We start from the raw sequence: 26,640 nt of genomic DNA, 5'->3' as shown, positions 1-26,640 counted from the left end.
TTGTGATATGCCTTTTGCAGGTCTACAAAACTTAAATACAGATCTTTATTATATTTCCATGATTTCTCAACTATTTGTCGTAAAGTGAAAATCTGATCCTGAAAGCCTCTATTTGGCCTAAATCCAGCTTGTTCTTCACTAAGCTTCCCTTCCACAATCCTTCTCAACTTTTCTCAAGTATACTTGCATAAATCTATCCAGGAGCACTTAGTAAGGAAATACCTCTGTAATTCTCACATTCAGTTTTATTTCCTTTTTTATATGTGGGTACTATGAGAGCTCTACTCCAATTATCTGGAATTTGTCCTCTGTCCAGGCCTTCTGAACTATGCAGTGCAGCTACTCCAAGACTTTTATACCTCCAAACTTTAGCATTTCTCATTGAATATCATATACTACCAATGCCTTTCCACATTTCAGGCTTTTGATACCTTTTTCTGCTTCAAGTATGCATATATATTCCTGACTGCATGCTTGTTGAGTGTTTTTTACCACTGTGCTCTCACTGCTTGCTTCATTTAGCAATTTTTCGAAGTAATTACTCCATACATCAAGGATATCTTTTTCTTCAAATTTTCATGTCACCTTTATCATCTCTGATTCCTTTTACAGCACTCTTTCCTCCATTTCTGAGATTTTTCAACAGCCTCCAGAATATTTTGCTACCTTCCTGATATTTATTTTCTGTGTTCTTACCAAAGACTTTCCATGACTTTTGTTTAGCTACTTTTACAAATTGTTTAGCTTTTTTAGATTTGTCTCTGTATTCTCTAAGAGCACAAGCTTATAAGAGCACAATTTTGTGGAAAAATTGAGACAATTTTCCACAAAATACTGAAAAACAGTAATTATCCCATATCAAATTAGCCCTTGGCATATATCACACATTACAATTATAATAATGCATGTGGAAAAGCATCCAGTTGATTTTATTTACCAGACCTGCTAAATAAACTTACTAGATTATAAAAAAAACCTAAATTCATATGCTGCCTTATAGTGAGCTTTCTAGTCTCTATACTCAGGCAATATTAATGCCCCATATTTAAACAGTTGCAAAAAGAAAGAAAAAGTAATTTCATTGGACAAGTGAAATTACTCTTACTATTTAAAATCCTTCCCTTTCATGTTTTACAGTGATCAGTTTTCATTTCAGTAAAATTATGGAGAGTACATTGCACCTATAATTTGCCCTATATGAATGAAACAGAACACCATAACAGGAAAAAGGGGAAATTTAAGATTGTCAAGGCCATGACTGTATACTGAGAACTCTGAAATTTACTTACCTACTTAAACTAGATAAAGTATTACTTGATTTCTGAGAAGGTTTCTCTGGATAAGAATTTCTATCCTGGAGCTCTGGCTGGTGCAGCAGAAACAAATAAATTTTGTCAGAGCTCAAAATGGGAAATGGCCCCAGAAGGTCAGTTTAGAGGTTATATCTCAGTAGACACAAAGGTGAACAATGGAGTTGAATTGTAGGAGGAAAAAGAAGATATAACAATGGCGCAGCAGCTGGCAGGATGTGTTTGATCCAAAGAAATAAAAGAACTGGATCAAATACCGTGAGTTGGTCTTCGATCTCATACTCGGCAATCAGGATTTTGTGAAAATTTTGGAAAAGGAAAAAGGGAGGGAACTTTTAAGTTTAAATTTTGTATAAAAGTGTAAACCAAGCGTGCAAGAATGTCTCTTCCATCTAGTTTGGATCTGAGCAAATCAGAAATTTATAAAGCAGAAAAAAAAAAAAAAAAACAGCAGATTTTTCAGAAAGGAGAGGGAAAACTGAAAGTTGAATTTTCTTTTGAAAATTTTTTTAGAAAAGGAAGGGGCCTTTGTTAGATCTTGAATGATGGTTCTATCAAGAATAGAACTGCACCATTCAAGATTTAACAAGAACAACAATATCAAGCAAAAGCACACTTGTATTCTTGGCAAAACAGACATAATATGTGAAAATGCAGATGTTAAATTTGCTTAAGAAGGGGATTAAAATATAAAGGAAGAAATTGAATCCTAAATTAAAATGAAATCGAAGAAGGAAATAAGTATTAGATTGTACTATGTTTAAAGTATTGTCAAAAATAGATGGAAATATTTAAACTTTCAAAAACATCAATATTAAACTATGCCATGTAAAGAAATCGCGTATTGTCGTGCGAACAAAAGTTCAACAGTTGCAGTTTGACCACCAAAGATGATGTAACGAACGATGAGTAGGCATTCGTGGAAGGTGCTTGAATTTTGCGTTCCCTGAAGAGAGTGGTCCTCGTTCAGCAAGGAAGTGACAGCAAATAGGAAAGCATCATAGACAAGCTTGGAGTATGGAAGAGGGCGCTATAGAAGAGTTTAAAAACAAACGCACAAGGCTCGAGACTCTCTCTCCTGGCTCCTTCTACGTTTCTGGTTTTGGTTCCTGTGGTGTTCCCTGGTCGTGTGTGCCCCCCCCCCCCACGTGGGTTACAGGCTCGTAGTTCCGAGGTGGGTCAGCATGGCTGATATCTGATAAGATAGCATAGCGGCAACGTGTTTCCAGTTGCTGAGTGGCGCAAATCGAAGAAGTTTAGCATGAGCTGACGGCAGTGTTTCGAGTTTCGGCCATCGGTCTGGTTCTAACCGATGAGAAGGCAGCAAAGGATTCCCCTTGAAGGTAAATTATGTTAAAGGCAGCGTTACGAAAAGTTTGTAAGCTCGGAAGAAAGAAGGGGCAAATTTGGGACGACCATGTGACTCCACGTGGCGGCAGATCACTGTACAGAGGGACAATCCATAACAAAGAACAGACGGAAGGATCGAGAAATTGTCTAACAAGGTGTTAGCGTACAAAATCTTCACTTTATGTATTATCTGTTAGTGACGAATGTGTAAAATAGACAGAGATTAGAAAAGAAGATAGTGAGAATTTAGAGACAACTTCCTTTGTTAAGTTGATTGAATTGGACTGGTAGTCTACGTTCATAGATTGTCTAAACCCAAGTTAATGTGTATGGGCCGTTAGTAGCAGTAATTAAGTTTGATATCAAGAGCCATGTTTGTGATTTAGATGAATCATGAGTGTGTATAAATATAATGTGTATAATAATAACTTGCGTGTTTGATTACCTCTGCCTTGCTTTACCTGTATTTTAGTATTGATCTTGATTAGCTTTGAATATACGTCTTGGTCATATTGGACTAGTGGTCTGAAAGCATGAGAGCATGCAATGCTTAGTTGAATGTGAATTGATCTTTGTTAGCAAGTTTTATTTAGAATTTTGAACTAGTGATTTATGATGAATGTGCTTATTTAACCTAGAGATGTAAGATTAGAGTATTTTCATAATTCGATTGTTCCTTATTGTTTAGCTAGTGAATTAGAATTTTGATATGACATACCTTGGATGTGTGGAAGCTTATTGTATGTAATTTTGATAATTAATAAACATGTTTTTGCTATGTAAGTCTGAGTCTATCTGAGCATGAGACTGAAATTACCACTCACGAAAATATCGAACCTATGTTTAGAGGAAAAAGGGGAAATTTAAGATTGTCAAGGCCATGACTGTATACAGAGAACTCTGAAATTTACTTACCTACTTAAACTAGATAAAGTATTACTTGATTTCTGAGAAGGTTTCTCTGGATAACAATTTCTATCCTAGAGCTCTGGCTGGTGCAGCAGAAACAAATAAATTTTGTCAGAGCTCAAAATGGGAAATGGCCCCAGAAGGTCAGTTTAGAGGTTATGTCTCAGTAGACACAAAGGAGAACAATGGAGTTGAATTGTAGGAGAAAACCAAAATATAACAGTACTACCAACACTTTTGTTAATTTATGGCTTAGGCCACCACTTTTGCTGTATTAAAACTATCTATATGAATTTGTTCTCTGATGATGTTATAAATAGAATATAGCTTCAATGTAGTTTTTTTTTTTTCACTAGAAGTCAGGCCAGTAGAATAAAGGTTGATTTGGCTTACTGTTTGATATGAAATATATTATTATTATTATTCAGGCCTCCAAGGAGTCAAAAGACTCATCGAGGGAGGTCCTTCCTAAGACATACAGTCTGTCAAGATTCATCGAGGGGAAGTCCCCCCCTGAGAAACACAAAGTCTATCATACCACTCTTTAAACTCACTGACCGTTCTCGCTCCCACCACTCCATCAGGCAATGCATTCCACGGCTCAACCACCCTCCACACAAAGAAACCACTCCTTATCCTCTTGCTCACAGTTTCCTTTCGTAACTGCCAGGGATGGCCTCTTGTCATCACTCCTTCCCGCTGTTCAACCAAGCAAAAGAACTCCCCAGTGTCAACCCTGTAACCACCTCTCAACAGTTTAAAAGTCTCAATCATATCACCTCTCCTTCTTCTATCCACCAAACTCTGCAGTCCACATTCTCTCAGCCGATCCTCATAACTATCCTTGTACAGTCCTGAAACCATCTTTGTTATCCGTCTTTGCATCCTTTCCACAGTTAATTTATCCCATTCAAATCCTGGGAACCAAATCTGAGAACAATAGTCCAAGTGTGGTCTGATCAGAGACTTATACAACGGAATGATAACCCTCTTATCTCTGCAGGTCAGTGTCCTTCTCATAATAGCAGCAATCCTCTGTGTTACCTTCACCACCTTTGCAATATGTCCCCTAAACTTCAGGTTTCTATCAATCATCAACCCCAGATCTCTTGTCTCCCCTACTTCCTCCAGTATAACTCCTCCCATAGAGTATACAGCATCCCATTGATGTTTCCCAAACCTCAAGACCTTACATTTTGCTGCATTAAACTGACACCCACCCATTCATTTGGCCATCTATCTAGCTTATTTAAATCCTCTTGCAGGGCTACCACATCTGCACTATTACTAATAATCCTTCCCAGCTTCGCATCATCCGCAAACAACTGAATATCCCCCTACAATCCACTGGCTATGTCATTGATATAAAGGTTAAACAATATAGGTCCCAGTACTGAGCCCTGTGGGACCTCACTTGTAACCCTCTGCCTCCTGCAAAAACTGCTCCACCATACACAACTCTCTGATACCTATCAGACAGCCAATCCTGAATCCAGTTGACCAATCTGACATTCAGACCCATGTGTTGCAACTTAAATATCAGCTTATCATGTGGCACCCTGTCAAATGCCTTCGCCAAGTCTAAGAAAATTGCAGTCTCAGCAGATAGTTGAAGGTATCAACAGTCTCAATTATCATCTAGCCAATAAACTAGCATCAACACTCAAGGAGTTGGAAGGTCATCCCCCCCCTCCCATATTAAAAACACATAACACTTTGTAAACAAAATTAAATACATCACACTAGAAAACAGTGATCTATTAGTCGGTTTTAATGTCTCTGCCCTTTTCACCAGTATCACAAACAGTGACAGAATTCTTCTTTTACAGGACAAATACCCATCCTATATCTCAGCGCTCTTTGTCCGTGTACTACGTTCTGTCTATTTTGTGTAGCAAAATACTTTTTTCCTACAGAAAGAAAGCACATGCATGGACTCATCAATATCCCCCCCCCCCCCCCCCCCAATTGCTAACTTTTGTATGGAAGCTGTTGAGCAACATGCTCTAGATTCCTTTACTTCAAAACCGCAAGTCTGGCTTATGAGGTTGGTCTGTAAAGTTCTCGGCCTCGAACACAGATGGTAACACTATCGGCAAGATTTTTTTTTTCTCAGTTGGTACATCTGTCATAAACATCCATGTGAAATTGCAAGTCATTCTATCAAATAGTTATACAGCTGTCTGAAGCAAAAGTATTGTCTATATCCCTTGAAATGACTAAAATTGAGTATCGTGCATTTATAAAATTCTTTGTAAAAGTTTAATGGCAAAAGAAATTCATTTGAAGTTCATAAAAGTTTATGGGCACTATTCTTCTATGTTTTTCACAATTAAGAAATGGGTTGCTGAGTTTAAATGACTGTACCAGCCTTGAAGATGATCCCCTGTCCAAAAAATGTAACAACACCAGAAATCATTGATCAAGTAAACGATGAACAAGTATTGGATGACTGGCGAGTCAAAGTGCACGAAATTGCTGAGACTATAAGCATTTCAAAAGAATGTGTAGGATATATTTTGAATGAAGAATTGCATATGAAAAAGCTTTGCGCAAGATGGGTGCTGCACTTGCTCACAGCAGATCAAAAACGCACTCGCATGAAAATATCTGAACACTGATTGGAGTTTTAACAAGAATAAAATTGATTTTGTGTGTCAATTTATTATTATGGATGAGACTTGGATTCACCATTACACATCAGAATCCAAACAGCAGTCAAAACAATGGACAGAAGTCAGTTGTTCAGCACCAAAGAAGACAAGTCGGTTCTATCAGAAGGAAAGGTCATGGCATCGTTGTTTTGGGATGCTAAAGGCATTTTGTTTATTAATTATCTTGAAATGGGTAAAGCAATAATCAAGGAATATTATTCTGCTCTTTTAACCAGACCAGACAAAAAAATTCGTGAGAAAAGACCCGGTTTTCAGAAGAAAAAAAATCATCTTTCATCAGGACTATGCACCTGCCCACAAAGGTGTTTTGGCAATGGGAAAATTAAGGGATCTGCAGTATGATTTGTTTGAACATCCAGCCTATTCTCCAGATTTGACTCCCTCTGACTTCTATCTCTTCCTAAAACGAAACCTCTTCCTCCTGGTCAGCGTTTTTCTTTGAAGCAAGAGGTGATTGCAGCTGTAGAGTGGTATTTTGAAGATCTTACGTAGAACCACTACAGGGATGGGATAATGGTGCTGGAGCATCACTGGAATAAATGTACATAGGCTGTTCAATAAGTAATAAGACTGTATTTATACAGAAAATAGATTACCTTTATTCGTCATCATTTACATAGTCTTTTTCGAAGTAACTACTGTGAGACACGATGCATTTGTCCCAACGTTGCGTCCACTTCTTAAACACATGTGAGAGTCCGTTTTTTGAGAGTTCTTTCAAAACTGCCTCCGCAGCTTTTACACATGCTTTGTTGCTTTTTCGAAATGGCAGCCTCTTAGTGGTTTCTTGAGCTGAGGAAACAGCCAGAAATCGCACGGTGCAAGATCAGGACTGTATGGAGGGCGTGGTAGGATATCTGTGTTGTTCTTCTGCAAAACGTTCACTACACAACCACCAATATGTGGCCTTGCATTATCGTGGTGCAATAAGAAGCCATTCTTCAGCAATGGACGCTTCCTTTTGATGTGCTTGATGATAATCGCTGCTGTGTTGATCATTGTCTCTGTGATGGACGTTGAAGGTCTTCCCTCATGTTCAAGATCTTCCACATTTTGCCTTCCTTCCTTAAACGTTTTATGACAGCAAAAAACACTTGCTCTCGACATTGCTTCATCGTGGAAAGCTTCGCGTATCATGTTAAAAGTGTCCGATGCCGATTTTTGCAAATGCACACAAAATTTAATCGCATAATGCTGTTCCAAGAATGGTTCCATTTTGAAGACTGGTCACACCTCGTAGGTGTGCCGATGAGCACTTGCATTTAGTCACGTGACACTCTGGCACATCAGCCCATATATGCCATCTATCAACCTTTATTGTTAATATATATACAGCAGCATTTCTTTATTCTGCAGAAATTAATATTGTGATGAGTGGTTTTGCCACAGTAAAATTAATCGTATTACTTATTGAACAGCCCACGTATTAGTGTTAAGGGAGATTATGTTAAAAAATAAAAATAATTTTGAAATTATAAATTCGTTTTTTCATTGTTAGGCAGAGAACTTTTCAGACCACCCCTGTAGATACATAGAAAATGCTTTTGTTATCTGGTCCCATGGCTACCAGATATTAGACACTTTCCTCGGCCACCTAAACAAGCAACAAAAATGCATGCAATTCACAACTGAAACTGAAAGACAGAATTTGCTTTCCTTTCTAGATACACTTGTCACACATCTTCCTTCTGGCACAAGTCTTTCCTTCACTGTTTACTGTAAGTTTACACATGCTGGCCAATATATACATATAAACTCTAACTGCCACCACCCAGATCAAAAACTAGATGGCATTAACACACAAAAAAACAGGGCTTTGAAGGTTTGCTCCAGTGAACAAGTACTTAAACAAGAATTAAAAGTTATCAGCAATATCTTTCTGAAAGATGGCTACAGCAAAAGTACTATCAACACAATTCCTCACAAGACTCTACTTTAAAACAAAAATAAACTAGATTACAATGAAACTTTAGCCATTCCATACATTAAAGGTATATCAGATAAAATAAACAGAATACTACAGAAATACAACCTTAATGCCACCTTTTAATCTTCTGCAAAATTAAAGAACTTATTCAACTCATCCTAGGATCCATTAGCTCTCCCTGGGGTGTACTGTATTTATTGTGCCTGTAATTTGCCTATATAGGTGAAATAGGGCACTCAATTCCTATCTGAAAAAGGAACATAAAGGGCATGTTAAATTTAATAACTGTGGTAAATCTGGATTAGGACCTCCATAAAGGATTAGGCAACCACTTTTGCTGTATTAAAATTATCTATATGAATTTGTTCTCAGATGATGATGACGATGTAAATAGAATATAGCTTTGATGTAGTTTTTTTTTTCTTTTTTACTAAGAGGTTAGGCCGGCAGAATAATGGTTGATCAAATCATTGTCACTTTGGCTTACTGTTTGAAATATAATATAGCTTGTCTTTGTGTGTGTGTATATATTGCCTGGTTGGCTGAGTGGTTAGTGTATCTGCTCTCCAGCCAAAAGACTGCGGGTTCGAATCCCACCATGGACATGGATGTTTGTGATAGTCTGCGAAAATAAGAGTGGTGGACAGTAGATGGCGTTGGTATAGATCAGTGCTTCCCAAACTGTGGGCTGCAGGTTTCGTTGAGGGGGACCGTGAAATAATGAAAACAAATTTAAAATGTTTTAAGACTAAGTAGATTTTTTTATCTTAAAAGAAACGTATTTAATTTTATTTATTATTTCTCTTTTGTTATTTTTTATATTTTAATGGAAAAAAATCATACAATAGTGGGGATTCACAAATTTTGCTTCTTGCGTATTTCAGCACTTAATGAATATTAGTAAATATATGCTTATTCATATAAGTTTCATTTCAAAGCAGTAATCAAAGAATTGCAGTTTCAAATATTTCACCTGAAATTGACTTTTTGTGTAGCAGTATTGAAACACATCCGTCACATTAAATTTTGTTCTTTCTTTATTACTAATCGTTTTACGTTTCATGTGCTTGTACTGCAAATGTACAATAACAATATATTTGTCTATATAAAAATATGAGATAATGCACCATGTCAAATGTGTATGCAAGATGCTAAAAATGTAATATTTGCATTTTATTTTTGCAATATTCGCTGTGTATGTTTTGTATTGAATATAAATACAATAAATATTATAATAATATATGTCTATATTACAATTTTTTTCCGAGGGGGGGCGTGAAATATTGGCATCCAGAAGTTTGAGAAGCACTGGTATAGATGATGTGGTTGATGGATGACAGGTGGATGAGGTTGAGTGGTGGAGACAGAGAGTTGTAGAGTAGGTGCCCTCCCTCAGTGAATCTTTAGACTCCCTGGAGGTGTCAGGTAATAATAATATATATATAAAATTTTGGCAACTCCTATGGGTAAAGATGACCTCGCTATTGCTTCTGCTTGGTATCTCCACGTCTGGGCCTGGCTCCCACTGAAGAGACCTCAATAAAGGCCGAAACTAGTTGGAGTAGTGGCCTTTCCCTTAATGTATAACCTTACATATCTGCAAGGAGATGTGTTTGCATTATGGGAGATACTGAGATAGGAGTGATATTAGCTTGGTCCACCTTTGCAACGAGTTGTCCAGTGTTGTACTACCTTGCCCCAGTCCTGAAGATACTTTCAGGTGCAAACTTTGTTTGCTCACACTTGGATAAAGGATTAAACTAAATTTATTATAGTCTAACCAAGTGAAAAATAAATTTTCAACATCTTTCTCTAAATCCAGAGTAATTTAATAAAAAAAGTGGTACACCCTTTGGCAACTCCTATGGGTAAAAATGACCTCGCTATTGCTTCTGCCTGGTATCTCCATGTCTGGGCCTGGCTCCCATTGAAAAGACCTCAATAAAAGTTATTCACAGAAGTTATTCATTAAAGTTACCTTTAATTAATATACTTTATATGCGTTGTTAATTCCGTAAACTAATTACCAGTTACCTCAATAAAGGTCGAAACTAATCTGGGTAGTGGCCCATCCCTTAATGCATAACATTATACATATCTGCAAGGAGATGTGTTTTGCATTATGGGAGATAATGAGATAGGAGTGATATTTGCTTGGTCCACCTTTGCAACGAGTTTCCCAGTGTTGTACTACCTTACCCCAGTCCTGAAGATACTTTCAGGCGCAAACTTTGTTTGCTCACACGTGGATAAAGGATTAAACTAAATTTATTATAATATATATATATATATAATTTTTTTTAAAAATTGAATGACATAAAATGGGAGAAAAGGAAAAAGGTTTAATAGTATCACACGACTAGTTTCGGCTTTTTACAGCCTTCTTCAGGTGTTTTAATAAAAAAAGAAAAAACATTAAACATTGAAGATAAAAACTGTGAACAGCACAGGAAAGTCACTATACATATTTAACGTGAAAATGTAGTGAACATATTCAAAGCTGTTCCTTTGTTGGCCACATTGTTGGGTGAGTGCGTGCGTATAGCATCTCGTGAGCACCAGTATTTAATCACAGCAGAATGACAGTCTGGGAGGTTGTAGCTTAAATTATTATTTAAATGTACATGGTTGAGGATGATTTCTCTAGATTCTACAATTTTTCTCTCCAATTCGTCATGGCAACGGAAAATGTTGTTAGATCTATCCTAAAGGATTGTATGACTATGGTTTTCATCATCAGAAGCAGCCGAAAAAAGGATATGGCTGGATAAAGCACTGGCCTGTGTTCTCTTGTAAGCGATGTCCCTTCCGTGATCCTCCATACACAATTCAATAGACTTGTCCATCTGGCCAAAGTAAGGAATGTCGCAGTCACACCATATCTTGTACACACTGGGATGTTTTAGATTGTGATGGCTAGGCTTTGGACGGCTCACTAGAGAGCTGTCCAAAGCATATAATCCTTTATTCCCTGTACTTGCCAATGTTTATCTGGAAGATTTTGAAATTAAAGCTATCTCTTCCTATTCCTTAGCACCTAGAATTCGGAAACAGTATGCGGACAACATTTTCCTCATTTGGAGACATGGACGTGATTCTCTCCTGCATTTCCTTTAACATCTCAATAGTTAACACCCGAATATCCAATTCACGACTCAGTTTGAAACTAATAGGTCCCTTAGTAGAATATTTTAGATTGTGATGGCTAGGCTTTGAATGGCTCACTAGAGAGTCATCCAAAGCATATAATCCTTTATTTCCTCTACTTGCCAACATTTATCTGGAAGATTTTGAAGTTAAAGCTATCTCTTCCTATTCCTTAGCACCTAGAATTTGGAAATGATATGTGGACAACATTTTCCTCATTTGGAGTCATGGACGTGATTCTCTCCTGGTTTTCCTTTAACATCTCAATAGGCAACACCCGAATATCCAATTCACGGCTCAGTTTGCAACTAATAGTTTCCTGTCTTTCCTGGATGTGAAACTGACCCGTTCTTCTGAAAAACACTTAAAATTTTGATGTACAGAAAACCCACACACACCAATAGATATCTCCATAGTCAGTCCCATCGTTCCCCTCTCAGAAACTTGGAATTATTTCTACTTTGGGACATAGAGCTCGCTCTCTTCTTGACGACCCAGAGGAACTTTGTAAAGAAATCAATTTTCTTAGATCTACTTTCAGACTGAATGGTTATCTCAAAAAAATTACTAAAAAATACCTTTTTAATCCTCCTAGTCGACATTCTGAAGAAATGAATAATGTTAAAGGCAATATATCTATACCATACATAAGCTCAGTCTCTCAAAAATTAGCCAAGGTTCTCAAAAAATATAACATTAGAACTTTATTAACTCCGGTCTCTAGCGAGCCATCCAAAGCCTAGCCATCACAATCTAAAATATCCCAGTGTGTACAAGATATGGTGTGACTGCGACATTCCTTACTTTGGCCAAACGGACAAGTCTATTGAATTGCGTATGGAGGAGCACAGGAGGGACATCGCTTACAAGAGAGCACGTGCCAGTGCTTTATACAGCCATATCCTTTTTTCTGCCAATTCTGATGATGAAAACCATAGTCATATAGTTGGGATAGATCTAAGAACATTTTCCATTGCCATCACGAATTGGAGAGAAAAATTGTAGAATCTCAAGAAATCATCCTCAACCCTGTACATTTAAATAATAATTTAAGCTACAACCTCCCAGACTGTCATTCTGCTGTGATTAAATACTGGTGCTCATGAGCTGCTATATGCACACACTTACCCAACAGTGTGGCCAACAAAGGAATAGCTTTGAATATGTTCACTACAAACATTAAATATGTATAGTGACTTTCCTGTGCTGTTCACAGTTTTTATCTTCAATGTTTAATGTTTTTTCTTTTTTTATTAAAACTCCGTGAAGAAGGCTGTAAAAAGCCGAAACTAGTCGTGTAATACTATTAAACCTTTTTCCTTTTCTCTCAGTTAATGTCATTCAATTTTTTAAAAAATATGTTTAACAACCGAGTAAATGAACCTCCATGTGTGTGTGTGTGTGTGTGTGTGTGTGTGTGTGTGTGTGTGTATTCCACATCATTATTATTATTCAACCCACCAGATCTCATGGAATCAAAGACTCATTTAGGATGAGTCTTTGATTCCTTTTCTCATACACACAGCTCATCATACCATGCCTTAAACACACTCAAATTCTCTGCAGACACCACCCTCTCAGGCAAGGCATTCCAATCATTCACAACTTTGCATGCAAAAAACCTGCTTCTAACTCCGATGCTCACACCCTCCTTATACAGCTTCCAGAGAGGACCTCTGGTTCTTCCCTGATCTCCCACCATTTTCTGTAAAACCTCTCCAATATTGATCCTATAACAATCCCTTACTAACTTGTAGGTCTCTATCATATAACTCCTCTTCCTCCTATCCACTAAACTCTGTAAATTTGATCTTCTCAAACGTTCCTCATATTCAACATTCCAGAGATCAGAAACTACCTTAGTCAGTTGCACCTGGACCCTTTCCAACATCACTTCATCCTTTTGAAAACCAAATGACCAAATCTGTGCACAGTAGTCCATGTGTGGCCTAATGAAACAAGAACTTCTTTACTTCTTCAAGTCAGTGGCCTCCTCATTATTCCCAGAATTCTTTCTGTTGTCCTCACAATTTTGGCAATGTGTCTTCTAAATTTCAGATCCTTATCCACTATCACCCCAAGATCTATTCCTCCGACAATATATCTCTACTAAGTGTAAATTCTACATCCCATCTTTGTTTCCCAAATTTTAAAATCTCGCATTTTGCAATATTGAACCTGCATCCCTTCACGTGATCCTAAAACAGACCCCTGAGGCACACCATTAGTGACTTTCCTCTTCCTGGATATTGCTCTCCATACACAACTTGCTGATACCTATCAGATAGCCAGTCTCTGATCCAGTGCACTAATCTAATATCCAAACCCATCTGCTCTAGTTGGACTATCAACTTATCATGTGGTAATCTATTTGGTAATAGCCTTTGCGAAATCATTTGGTAATAGCCTTTGCGAAATCTAAGTATATTACTGTGTATCCTTCTTTTCTGTCCAAGGAAGCCGTCAACATATTGTAATAAGTAATTAGATTATTAAAAGATGATTTCTTTAGGAAATCCATCAATTCTGATCCTAATTCTCATCAACTTCTCCAACAACGTAAGCACAATACCTGACACACACGTTGGTCTATAATCTGATGCTCGAGTTCTTTCATCTCTCTTATGCAATGGCCCAATCTTGTCCTCCTTCCATTCCTTTGGAACTCAACTAAGTGCAAAATTCTTATTAAAAAAATATGTCAAGGCAGATGCCAACTCCCTGGCACGGCACATTCCCTCAGAATATGTGGTGATTTTTTATCAAGTCCCATAGCCTTATTAACATCAAGTTTGCTTAATTCCACATATACCTCTTGCACACTTATAGCAGTCCCCCCTCCTCATCGTCAACTACTCTCAAATTCTCCATGATGTCACATTTACAAGAATTATTATTATTAATGAAAGATCTTTATGAACTACTCATTAAGTATCTCCACTATATCTTCTGCAGCAGTTGTTCTTATACCATTTTCTCCAGTCAATGTCATCCTTGCATAATTATTCTTTTTTTTTGCTGGCTACATATCGAAAGAACTCCCTAGGATTCTTTTTGGCTTCATTAGCTAGCTGTTGCTCATACTTCACTTGCTTATGCTACCTTTAACAACCAAGTCACCCTCCTTGCCTGTTCTTTGTCATCCTCATGGAAATGATTATTACTACTTCTCTTATGCTGCCTTTTTACTCTGTATCGCATGCTTAATCTCTTCATTCATCCATTTCATTCCTACCTTATTTAACTTTCTGACCTTTGGAATCGATTTAGAGTTTGCTTCTACTAGATAGTTCTTGAATATTCTGCAGATCTCTTTTCCAGTTTGCTCCTCATTCCATGCTACACCTGTAAACTGAGCTCCTCGTAATCACCAGCCTTGTTGTTTCATATATACCCTTTTCTCACAGAGGTCCTCACACTGCTGGCAACCACCCAGGTAATCACTTCATGGTTACTCTCACCAACTGGAGGGTGATTTGACACCTCATTTATAATTACATCCTCTGATGAGATGATCCAATCCAAGACACTCAATCCTCGTGTGTCATCTATTACATACTGTCTGAGGTAGTTGTCCCTCAAAAACTGATAAAACTCATTTTATTTTTTTTTAATTTCCAGTTGCTATCTCATCATTCCAATCTATATTGCCATGATTAAAATAGCTCATGATGATCACTCTTTTCTTATTTGCTTTGTTAATTTTATTATACATTTCATAGTCACTACCATCCACATTACTTGGTCTATAACAACATCCAACCAAGTGTTTCATTCTATTCATCTCTATCTGACACCTTATTGCCTCAAAATCACTGGCACTATTTCCCTCTTGCATCTCTGCTTTGTATGGGCTCATCAATAGTACTCCCCTTCCCTTTTTGTCCTTTCTGTCCTCATGAAACACATCATACCCTTCCATCTTTATACCTGTTAGGATATCATATCATCCAAACATATCTCACTTATTCCAAAATTTTGGGTGAACAGACTCAACTAATGCAACATTTCATTTGCCTTCTTTTTTACACTTCTAGCATTTGTATACTAACACAGCAGCTTATTCCTGGATCCATAGATAGTTTCACTGATAACACTCATTTGATGTGGCTACTCCATGCTTAACTTGAGCCATTTCTTTTTCTCCTTATTCATCTTAGAACCTTCTTCAAATCTAATTATTTTCCCTTGTTCTCAGGTCATCCCCTTCCCTTTTTGTCTACACATGCATTCACATCCTCTAGGAGCATCCAGCTTTCTTACACTGTGTTCCTCTGTCCACCCTTAGTCTCCCCATTTCCCTGTCTGTCTTACACACCTGTTCTCTCATTCTCTATACTCATGCTGCTCACTTCTTCATTCATAACCAGCTCTTAAATCTCTCCTGTCTTATTCTCCCATGCTCCCACATTGTCTTCTACTTGATCAGATTAGTTCTCACTATGCTTACTTCTCTACCTTCCAGCAGCAGTCTCTCCAAGCAACTTACAGCAAAACAACTCAAATGCAGTCCATTGCTCCTTTACAGTTTACTTTGTCCTTCAAGCTCATTTCACACATTAAAAAAACTTCACTCCTTTCTCCTTGCACATTTCCACTAACATATCATTCATGATCCTCGCTCTCTGCCTCATCTCACCACTGTCATAACTGGGCAACATGCTTACTACCTTTCCTGTCATGGTATTATCTTTTATCCATATCAACAACCTCCTGATATCTAATCTGATGTGTTCTTCGCAGTGAAGTCATTTGTCCCTATTTCAACTACTAACTCCTTTGTTCACTTACTTCTCATATCCAATGCCTCAATCACTCTACTCATTCTACCTCTAGTAAAACAAACTTTGTGTATTCTCTTTAATAATTGAATCACCATACACTGCCACTCGTTTCTCTTTCGTTACCTCTCTTATACCAGTATTATTCATTTGAATCATTTTCATTCTTCTATACATATCTCAAACTCTCCTAACTTCATTCTGCATCCATTTCATCTCTTGCCTCTTCTTAACCAATTCAACTTTCGAATATTGCATCACATTTTCGCTCTCATTCATTCTTCTGAATTCTCAGATTACGTATTCTCTTTTTCAAAACTTTTTTATCATTTTTTCGCTGCTCTTTTACACTGGCATTTTCTATCAGATGAGTCCTCATCCTCCTCATGGCATTTTTGCTACTCACACTTTCAGTTATCAACATATTAGCACTCAAGTCTTCATTCATCTCACACTTTGCACACACCTTCCTTCCATCCCCCTTAAATATCCACAGTTTATCTGTATAATCAAATGAGTACATATAGTACACCTCACATTTTTCACAAAATGACTAAAATTGAATTCCTGCATGTACAAAGCTGCCACTATCTTTCCTTCACCAGTTACTATACTAAGCTCTAATTTCAACGAATCCATAAATAACTGATGATGACTTTAATATGAAGGTTGAAATTTCAGGAAATTAAAGTAATTATACCTATCATGGCTGTAGTTTCTATAATTTTACTGAAATTAATTATTATTTAAAATGTTAGGACATATAATGCTGGCTTGGTTGGCCGAGTAGTGAGAGTATCTGCTCTCCAGCTGAAAGGCTGCGGGTTCGAATCCCACCCTGGGCATGGATGTTTGTGATTGTCAGTGAAAATACTAGTTGTGGTGATAAGTGGTAGATGGTGTAGGTGATGATTTGTTGCGGTTCGTGACAGTTGGTGGATTGAGTGGTGGAGATGATGAGTTGTAGAGCAGGTGTCCTCCCTTGATGAGTCCTTGGACTCCCTGGAGGTGTCATATAATAATTATAATAACAGCCATACAAACAAAATGCTTCTATTCTCCCAAATTTAAACAAAAGTGCAATCCAATTTTTCACACTTCCCAGCTGGATTTTAAAAAAAAACTGGAATGCAATAGATCATATATTTACACTTAATATCATTGTAGAAAAATACATAGAACATAATAAGTTAATATGACATAATTTCTTTGACCTATAGAAAGTGTTTGATTTTGGCATGATGTCCTTTGGAAAATTCTCTATATATGGAATATATAGAATGTTATCTGTTCCATAATAGATAACAAAATAATGTGACTGATTGAATTCCTGTACTCAACTTATTATGGGTATCTCTATGTAGTCCAGATACTCATTGAGAGAAACCCATACGAAGCCCTATAAACTTAAAACCGCATATCTCTCCTTAAGCTCATTCATTGTCAGGACACTAGCCACTAATGCTGGTAATCCATTCCACTCATTCACTCACTCACAATTCTCCATGTAAAAAAATCTAGTCAGCACACCCTTACAAATCAGACTCTTATACAACTTCCATGGTTGATCCTTAGTTCTCTCTTTGTCATGTATTGAAAAATTTCCTCTTTGTCAATCTTATAGAACCCCTTTAATAGCTTATAAGTTTCTATATCATATTCCCTCTTTTCTGTCTATCAACTAAATATTGCAACCCACACACTTTCAAGCAATATTCATAGAGCTCATCCCACAGATTTGTCACTTCATCTTGATCATGCATCTTTCAATCCTCTCCATTACCTCCTGCTCCAAAAAATGCAAGTGACCAGATATATGTGCACAGTAATCAAGATGAGACTGAATTATGGTCTTATAAACAGGAATAATGACTTCCCTTATCTTTATTTATGACTGTATTTTTCAAAATCCAAGTAATCCTTTGAGCTATATTACCAACTCTTGCAACATACACTCAGAACTTCAAACTGTTCAGCATTACCCGCAAGTCCCTAGCCTGATTAATTTCCTGCAATTGAGTACTATCATTGTTATATGCAGTATGTAAGCTTTTCATCCTGAAATGAATATCCTTACATTTTCCAACATTAAATCAAAATCCAGTGTCCTCCTTAGTCACAGGGCCGATTATTTAAATCATCCTGTAGGATTATTACACTTTTTTTATATAATCTTTGTCAAGTAGCTTTATTTTATCCTCCTACATGTTTCGCCAATTTTTCTATTGGCATCCTCAGGGAATACAAACTAGTAAGCTAAATTGAAGGTTACAGACTAGGTTATAACTGATGGTTCTAATTCATACAAAAAGTTATCACCTAGTCTGTAACCTTCATTTTAGCTTACTAGTTTGTATTCCCTGAGGATGCCAATAGAAAAATTGGCGAAACCTGTAGGAGGATAAAATAAAGCTACTTGACAAAGATTATATAAAAAAAGTGTAATAGTCTTATGAATAATTGTCAAGAAAAAATTCAACATAATGAACAGGATCAACAAGATCACCAAACAAAAGGTATGCAATCTCGAAGGTTTAAAATGCATAAAAGCTAGGTATTTAAACCATCTGACTTTTTTAAAAAGATGTAGAGACAATAGCGTGATCCCAAAATTTCTTTGTTTGAAACAATATTATAAAACTAGACAAGCCAACTTGATTTACAAACGAACTTCGTATGCTCTTCTTAGAGAAAGAATTCGCCATACGAGATTCATGCTTAGCAAAATAGACTCGCAGTGCTATAATTTATTCACAGATATCTCTAATAATCTTGACACTGAGACTTGGCAACTATTAGACAATATGATTAGCAACAGTTTTACCAAAACATTTAATCACAGCAAAAAGACACAAATTGATAAATTCAATATGCTGTATGACAATCATAGCAACTGCAAACCGTCTCTAACAGATAACCAAGTGATAATTAACCTATCTAAACACATTTTAAGTAAACCTGAGATCTCTATCCTCGAAAATGGATTAAATTTTGCTTTAAAACCTACTGTCATTCCTAAATTAGAGTTCATCTGCAACTTAGAAAAAGCCTTCTCATTACTACCATTCCCAATAGCTAATGACTTACGATTAAAAAGCAGCATAATCCTTTCAGCTCCATCAAGATCTCCTAACACCAACTCTAACCAAATGGAAAGAAGAACGCTTCTCAAATTAAGGAATAATAAACATATCATCATACTCAAAGTCGACAAAGGTAATAATACAGTTATATTAAATATTAATGATTATGAAGAAAAACTTAAAAATCTATTATCTGACAGGTCTGTATATGAAGTTCTCAGTAGAGATCCTACCACAAAAAACCATAATGACAACAATGAATTATTACGTGGAATGAATAACTGGCCTATAGAAATTATAAAAAAACTAAAATCAATGCACCCACTAACTCCTAGATTATGGCCTTCCAAAAATTCATAAAGAAGGTATACCGTTACGTCCAATAGTTGATGGAATCTATTCTCCCACTTACCAACTGTCCAAGTATCTTGCGAAGATTTTACAACAACACATTCACGTCTCGGATACTTATATTAAAAACTCAAAACATTTTATAGATAAAATAAAAAACATCCCTATTTTTGAAGAGGATATACTAGCAAGCCTGGACATTACATCTCTGTTTACTAACATTCCAGTGGTTGAAGTCATCAACATCTTAGACAACTTGTTCCCAAGAAACATCACTACTTTGTTCAATCACTGTTTAACTTCTATTTTATTTGGCAAAAAACAATCTACAAACAACTCACTTGATTAGTTATGGGTAGCTCCCTCTCACCTCCTTGTGCTGACTTATTCATGGAAGATCTAGAGAAAAAAATCTTAACCCAGATCATTCCAAAACCAAAAATTTGGTACAGATATGTAGATGACATCTTTATCATTTGGGATCATACGAAAGAAGAACTAATGAATTACCTCAACCAAATCAGTAGTTTCCACAATACCATCAAATTCACATTAGAAATGGAAAAAGATAAAAAACTGCCATTCCTTGACATTTTAATAAAGAAACAAACCAATAATAGTATCAACCTATCTGTATACAGAAAACCTACAAATACTGGACGTTACCTCCATTTCAACTCAGCTCATTACATAGCTCAGAAACTTAGCATTATCCATAGTCTCAAGAAAAGAGCTATACAATATACGACAGACAAGGATGACCTACTAACGGAATTAACCACAATATCCAGAGAACTTTCTTTAAATGGTTACCCAAAAAGACTACAACACGATTCTCTTTACTGATATACCACATCGACAACGTGATGACATCCAATACATCAGTACAATTACGATTCCTTTTGTCAGCAACCTTTCCAAAAAATTAGCTAACCTTTTAAAACCACATAAGATCAGAGTGGCATTCAAGCCAATCAACACTATTCAGAAATTTTTAAAATCACCGAAAGATCCTCACCCATTCTACAAGTACTCTGGAGTATATAATATACCCTGCTCATGTGGTATTAGTTACGTAGGTCAGACCTCTAGAAGCTTTGAAACGAGAAAGAAAGAACACATAAGATATGTCAGAAATAACAGATAAGACATTTCAGGCCTTTCATGCCACTTTGCCTCTACTAACCATCACATTGAGTGGGATAAGAGCCTTATGCCATACATAGACGATAACTACCATTCAAGAACCTTTAAAGAAGCAGCTACAGTCGCCCGTAAAACTGAAAACCTAAACAAGAATCAAGGTCTAATTTTACCAGAAATTTGGAAAACTTTTATCAGATCATTAAACATCAAAGAAACGAACTTTCATAACAATTATGTCATGAACCATAACGAATAAATCACATTAACAAGACACGTACATTGTCACGCACAGTACCAATTTTTTGTATGAATTAGAACCATCAGTTATAACCTAGTCTGTAACCTTCATTTTAGCTTACTAGTTTGTATTCCCTGAGGATGCCAATAGAAAAATTGGCGAAACATGTAGGAGGATAAAATAAAGCTACTTGACAAAGATTATATAAAAAAGTGTAATAGTCTTATGAATAATTGTCAAGAAAAAATTCAACATAACAACATCCTATAGGATATCTAGCCTCAAATGAACCCTCTACCCTAGACCTAAAATCCTCTTTAACTTCTAATTTTATTTTGTAGTTCTTTAGCTATCATGAGCAAAACCCCACCTTCTGTACCATTCCCTCTATCCTCCCAGAAAATACAATACCATTTACATTCTATCCCTGTAAATATATCATTTTCTGTCAACTAGGTTTCTCTTATACCTGACAGTTTTGGACAAATCTTCTTCTTCTGCAGCTTGTCCCACTTAAGTAGGGTTGCTGTTTATAGTGAGTCTCCTCCACAACCTCCTGTCTTGGGCTGTAGCCACATCCAAGTTCTTCATCCTGAAGTCCTCTTCCACCATCTCCCCCCATCTCTCTCTTTGGCTGCCTGTGCTTCCTCCTCCCCTGCACATCTATCTGCATGACCTTTCTTTCCACATACTCGTCCTCCCTTCTCATCACATGACCAAACCATCTCAACCTTGCCTCCTGTATCTTTACTCCTAAGTTCGTAACTTTCACCATTCCCTTTACATAGTCATTTCTCAGACGTTCCTTTCTGGTCACACTGCACATCCACCTAAGCATTCTCATCTCTGCTACCTCCATCCTGCTGATGTTATTTTTCCTCAGGGCCACAGTTTCCATAGCATACATCATAGCTGGTCTCACTACTGTCCTGTAGATTTTGCCTTTTAGATTGATCGGCACCTTCTTATCGCATAGCACTCCAGCCATCTTTCTTCAGTTCCTGCATCCCACTTCCTTCTCAGCCTCACCATCCTCTTTCATTGTTGAACCTAAGTATCTAAAGTCACTGACCTTCCTAATGACATTTCCTTCCAGCTCAAAATCTGTCATCTGGCTGCCATCCACTTTGCAACCTATATACTCTGTCTTACTTCTGATCAGTCTCATACCTCTCTTCCAGTACTTTATCCAACTTTCCAGTTTAGCTGCCACTTCTTCTCTTGATTCTGCACACAGCATGATGTCATCTGCATACAACATAGCCCAAGGCGCGTCTTCTCTCACTTCCTCCGTCACCACCTCCATCACAATATTAAACAGGAATGGACTTAATGCTGACTCTTGATGCAAGCCAACTGTCACTTGAAAACTTTCTGTCTCTCCCAGGCAGGTCCAAACTCTTGTCTACACATTTCTGTACATCTCCTGCACCCGCATGACATATATCTCCGGTACTTTCTCCCTCAGACACCTCCAGACTTCTTGCCTTGGCACTCTATCATACACTTTCTCCAGATCAATAAATACCAAATGTAGCTCCCCTTGCTTCTCTCAAAACTTTTCCATCATCTGCTGTAACCTAACGATAGCATCTGTCGGCGATCAACCAGGCATGAAACCAAATTGCTCCTTTGCAATCTTTACCTCCTTCCTCAGTCTTCCATCAAAAATCCTGTCTAGGATTTTCATTGTGTGGGACATCAACTTTATTCCTCTGTAATTCTTGCAGTCTTGTGCATCCCCTTTACTCTTGTAGATGGGGACAAGAGTACTTTCCCCTCATTCCTCGGGTATATTTTCCTGTTGACAGACCTTTATTAACAGGTCCCACAGCAGGTTAATTTCCTCTTCCTCCAGTGCCTTCCATGCCTCAACTGGGATCCTGTCAGGGCCCACCGATTTTCCATTCTTCATCCTCTTTATGGCCTTCTTCACTTCCACTCCACTAATGTTCTGCACCATCTCCTCATAAGGCTCCCCATCTTCTCTGTGAGCCCTTACATTTTCTTCATTCAAAAGCCCTTCTAAGTATATTCTCCATCTGTTTCTTATATCCACATCCCTCCTTAATACCATTTCTCCCAAGTCTTTGTTCTGCCTCACATGTACGATGTCCTTTGATGTCTTATTTCTACATTTTGCCCATCAATAAATCTTTCTCTGTCCTTCCTTTGTTTCTAATTGATCATAAAGGTCATGATATGCAATGGCCTTTGCCTGTGCAATAACTCTCTTGGCTTCTTGCTTTTTCTCTCTGTTCTCCTCTCTGTCCTCTTCCACTCTTGACTCGTCCCACTTCTGCTTTGCCTTCCTCATAGCCATCACTGCTTTTTGTACATTATTATTATTCCACCACCAACCCTCCTTCTGCTCTCCAATCTTTCTGGATGTTTCACCAAGCAACTAAATTGCACAGCTTAGAGTTGCTTTTGAGTTATGTCTTCACCAATCTTGTATACTTTCTTGTCCATACGAAATCCTCTCTAACATCTTCTCCCTAAAATGGTTCCTCACATTTTTTTTCAAATAGAATTGATTAATGCCAGTAGTCCTCTCCTTAATTTCTGATATTTGTATGCATGCATTTTAATCTTCTCATTGACTCATTCATGGTGCTTCTTCAAAATTCAGTCCTGTCCTATTCTGAGGCACCAAATTTTATCTTTACTTTCTCATTCTTCATTTTCTTACCTTGTGTGCTGCTGTAACCTTTGCTTTGGTCCAGTATGACCCTTGCTGTCCTTGCACCAATAAACAAAACATTTTTTGCTTCTAAGATGAAAAGTCAAACGGCTATTTTTTCTGGTGAAGTTAATTAAATTAAGGGGATAAAAATCCCTTATTATTTTACAGCCAGTATACGAAACTCTAAGATCGAAAATTAAGATCTAAGAGTTTCATGCCGAAGAACTATCGGTGAATCTAAGCGTAAGTGACCGCCTGGTAGTACAACACCAAGGCAACTGGAAGCAAAGGTGGAGCAAGATCCCTCACTATCCTTGATATTTTCCTCATAATGTAAAAACAAACAGCTCCTAGGAGATGTAATACTGCTTTACATTATGAGGAGAGGTCTGGGTAGTGACCTCTCCTCATAATGTAAAGCAGTATTACATCTCCTAGGAGTTGTTTGTTTTTACATTATGAGGAAAATATCAAGGATAGTGAGGGAGCTTGCTCCACCTTTGCTTTGAGTTGCCTTGGTGTTGTACTATGAGGTGGTCACTTACGCTTAGATTCGCCAATAGTTCTTCGGCATGAAACTCTTAGATCTTAATTTTCGATCTTAGAGTTTCGTATACTGGCTGTAAAATAATAAGGGATTTTTATTCCCTTAATTTAATTTTTTGCTTCTATCAGCAAATTTTTCATCTCTTCTCTCATTTCATATTTTTTACCTTTCAAATCATTAGTACCAGCCAAAACAATCAATTTTTTCACTTCTCTCCTCTGCATACTAACAGCTTCAATAACATTCTTGATCTTCGTACCTAGAAAACATGCTTTCATCACTTCTTCATTAAATCCACCTCTTGTCATCGAATCTTTATGCAGTACCTTCTCCATACTTTCATTTTTTTTTACCCAGTCACTTTTGTTTTCATTCTCTCTCCTGATGTACCATATGACAATTCTTTCCCCAGTTCTCTAGCTCACATTTTCTCTTGTGAGGAATGAATGAAATGAAATAAGCTTGTTATTTCATTTCTTACTGTCACGTCATCATCATTACTCATCATCAAATTCCTGATATGTACCCTCATGGGGGTGTACAGGATATGATAGTACTACATGAAAAACTTACACCATTACTAACTTCCTATCTTCAATTTTCTCTACAATTTTCCTCCAAATCAGTCTGTTACCTGTCGAGACACTTCAGCATTATCAGATCTTATATTTCTGTCTTCTAAAGCACTTTTTTACTGCATCAATCCACATATATCTTGGTCTTCCTCTTGGTATTTTTCCTGCCAATCTGGTAGAGAACACTTATTTTGCTAATCTTCTTTTCTCTCCCATTCTGTTTAAGTGACCATATTACCTGAGATTAGCTCTGATAACACATTCATGGATGATAACAATGTTAAGTTCTTTCCTAATATCCTTGTTTTTAATATGATACTTCCACTGATACCATGTTCTCGCCTCTAATCTTTCTCAGGACTCTCATATCAGTGGAATCTAGTCTTTCATCAAGTGTTTTATTCCTAACCCAGCTCTCAGATCCATAAGTGAAAATTGGTTTGAGCAATGTCTTGTATACAGTAATTTAGTGTTTTAACTAATTTGTCTCTTATTCCATATAAATTTATTCATTTGACTTCCTACCATACCAGCTTTATTGATTCTGTTGTCTATTTTCATATTTAATTTACTATCTTCACTAAAAATCTTGCCTAAGTAACTGAAATGTTGTACATGTTCTATAGGTTTTCCATTCATAATGCAGTTGATATTTTCAATGCTTCTGCCTATTTTCAATGACTTTGTCTTGTTAATCCTGACCTTCATACCAAATCTATTACAACAGTTATTCAATTTAGTCAGGGAACCTTGCAGACTTGTACTGGATTTATTTAAAAGTATAACATCATCTGCATAAAGTAAAGAACTGAGATTAACATCTCCAATTTTGATATCAGGTTTAATACCACTTTCCTTCATAATGTGATCCATATAGATAATAAATAACAGAGGGATAATGTACATCCATGTCTGACACCAGATTTAACATTAAACCATCTTCCTGTACTTCCTTCAATTCTGACGGCTGACTTAAAATTCAAATAAAGACTTAACTATTGGTTGATATAATGCTCCATTGGCACCACACAACTGTAGCATTTTGAATAGTTTTTCTCTTTGCACCTTGTCATATGCCTTTTCCAGATGTACAAAACTTGAATAGAGATCCTTGTTATATTCCCATGATTTCTCAACTATTTGTTGTAAATAAAATCTGATCCTGACTGCCTCTGTTTGGTCTGAATCCAGCTTGTTTTCCACCAAGCTTCTCTTCCACAATCCTTCTCAAATACTTCTCAAGTATGCTTGCATGTATATTACCAGAAACACTCAGTAGGGAAATTCCTCTGTAAATCCATTCACTTTTATTTCTCTTTTTATATATGAGAACTCCACTCCAGTCATCTAGAATTCGTCCCACTGTCCAGGGCTTCTGAACTATGCAGTTCAGCCACTGTAAGACTTTCATACCTCCATACTTGAGCATTTCTTGTCATATATCATCTACTCTTGCTGCCTTTCCACATTTCAGGCTTTTGATTGGTTTTTCTACTTCAAGAATAAATATTATTCCTGAGTGCATGTCTGTTGAGCGTTTTTACTACTGCTGTCATTGCTGCTTGTTTCATTTAGCAATATTTCAAAGTAATTACTCCATACTTCAAGGATATCTTTTTCACCAGTTTTCATGTTACCTTTATCATCTCTAATTCCTTTTTTTTATCACTCTTTCCTCCATTTCTGAGCATTTTCAACGTCCTCCAGAATATTTTGCCACCTTCTTTATATTTATTTTATATGTTCTTACCACTCTTTCCATGACTTTTGTTTAGCTAGTTTTACTCAGTGTTTAGCTTTCTTACATTTGTCTCTGTATTCTCTAAGAGCGCAAGCTGACTTATTTGCCAGGAACTTTTGATATGCTTTCATCTTTCCCTTCACTGTCTCTTTAACTTTCTATCTCTAACATGGA

General features: G+C 36.9%; 1 protein-coding gene across 1 annotated transcript in view; it reads left to right on the top strand.

The window, feature by feature from the left end:
* LOC150094582 (voltage-dependent calcium channel subunit alpha-2/delta-3-like) overlaps nucleotides 1-26,640 on the top strand; it is a 1,537,934-nt gene that overhangs the window by 417,785 nt on the left and 1,093,509 nt on the right. The window lies entirely within an intron of this gene.

Source organism: Typopeltis vanoorti, chromosome 22 (genome assembly GCF_054136105.1).
Source record: "Typopeltis vanoorti isolate ZY-2024b chromosome 22, IOZ_Tvanoo_1.0, whole genome shotgun sequence".
NCBI lineage: Eukaryota > Metazoa > Arthropoda > Arachnida > Uropygi > Thelyphonidae > Typopeltis > Typopeltis vanoorti.
Note: the sequence above shows the minus strand (reverse complement) of the source record. Positions and strands in the feature narration are given on the sequence as shown.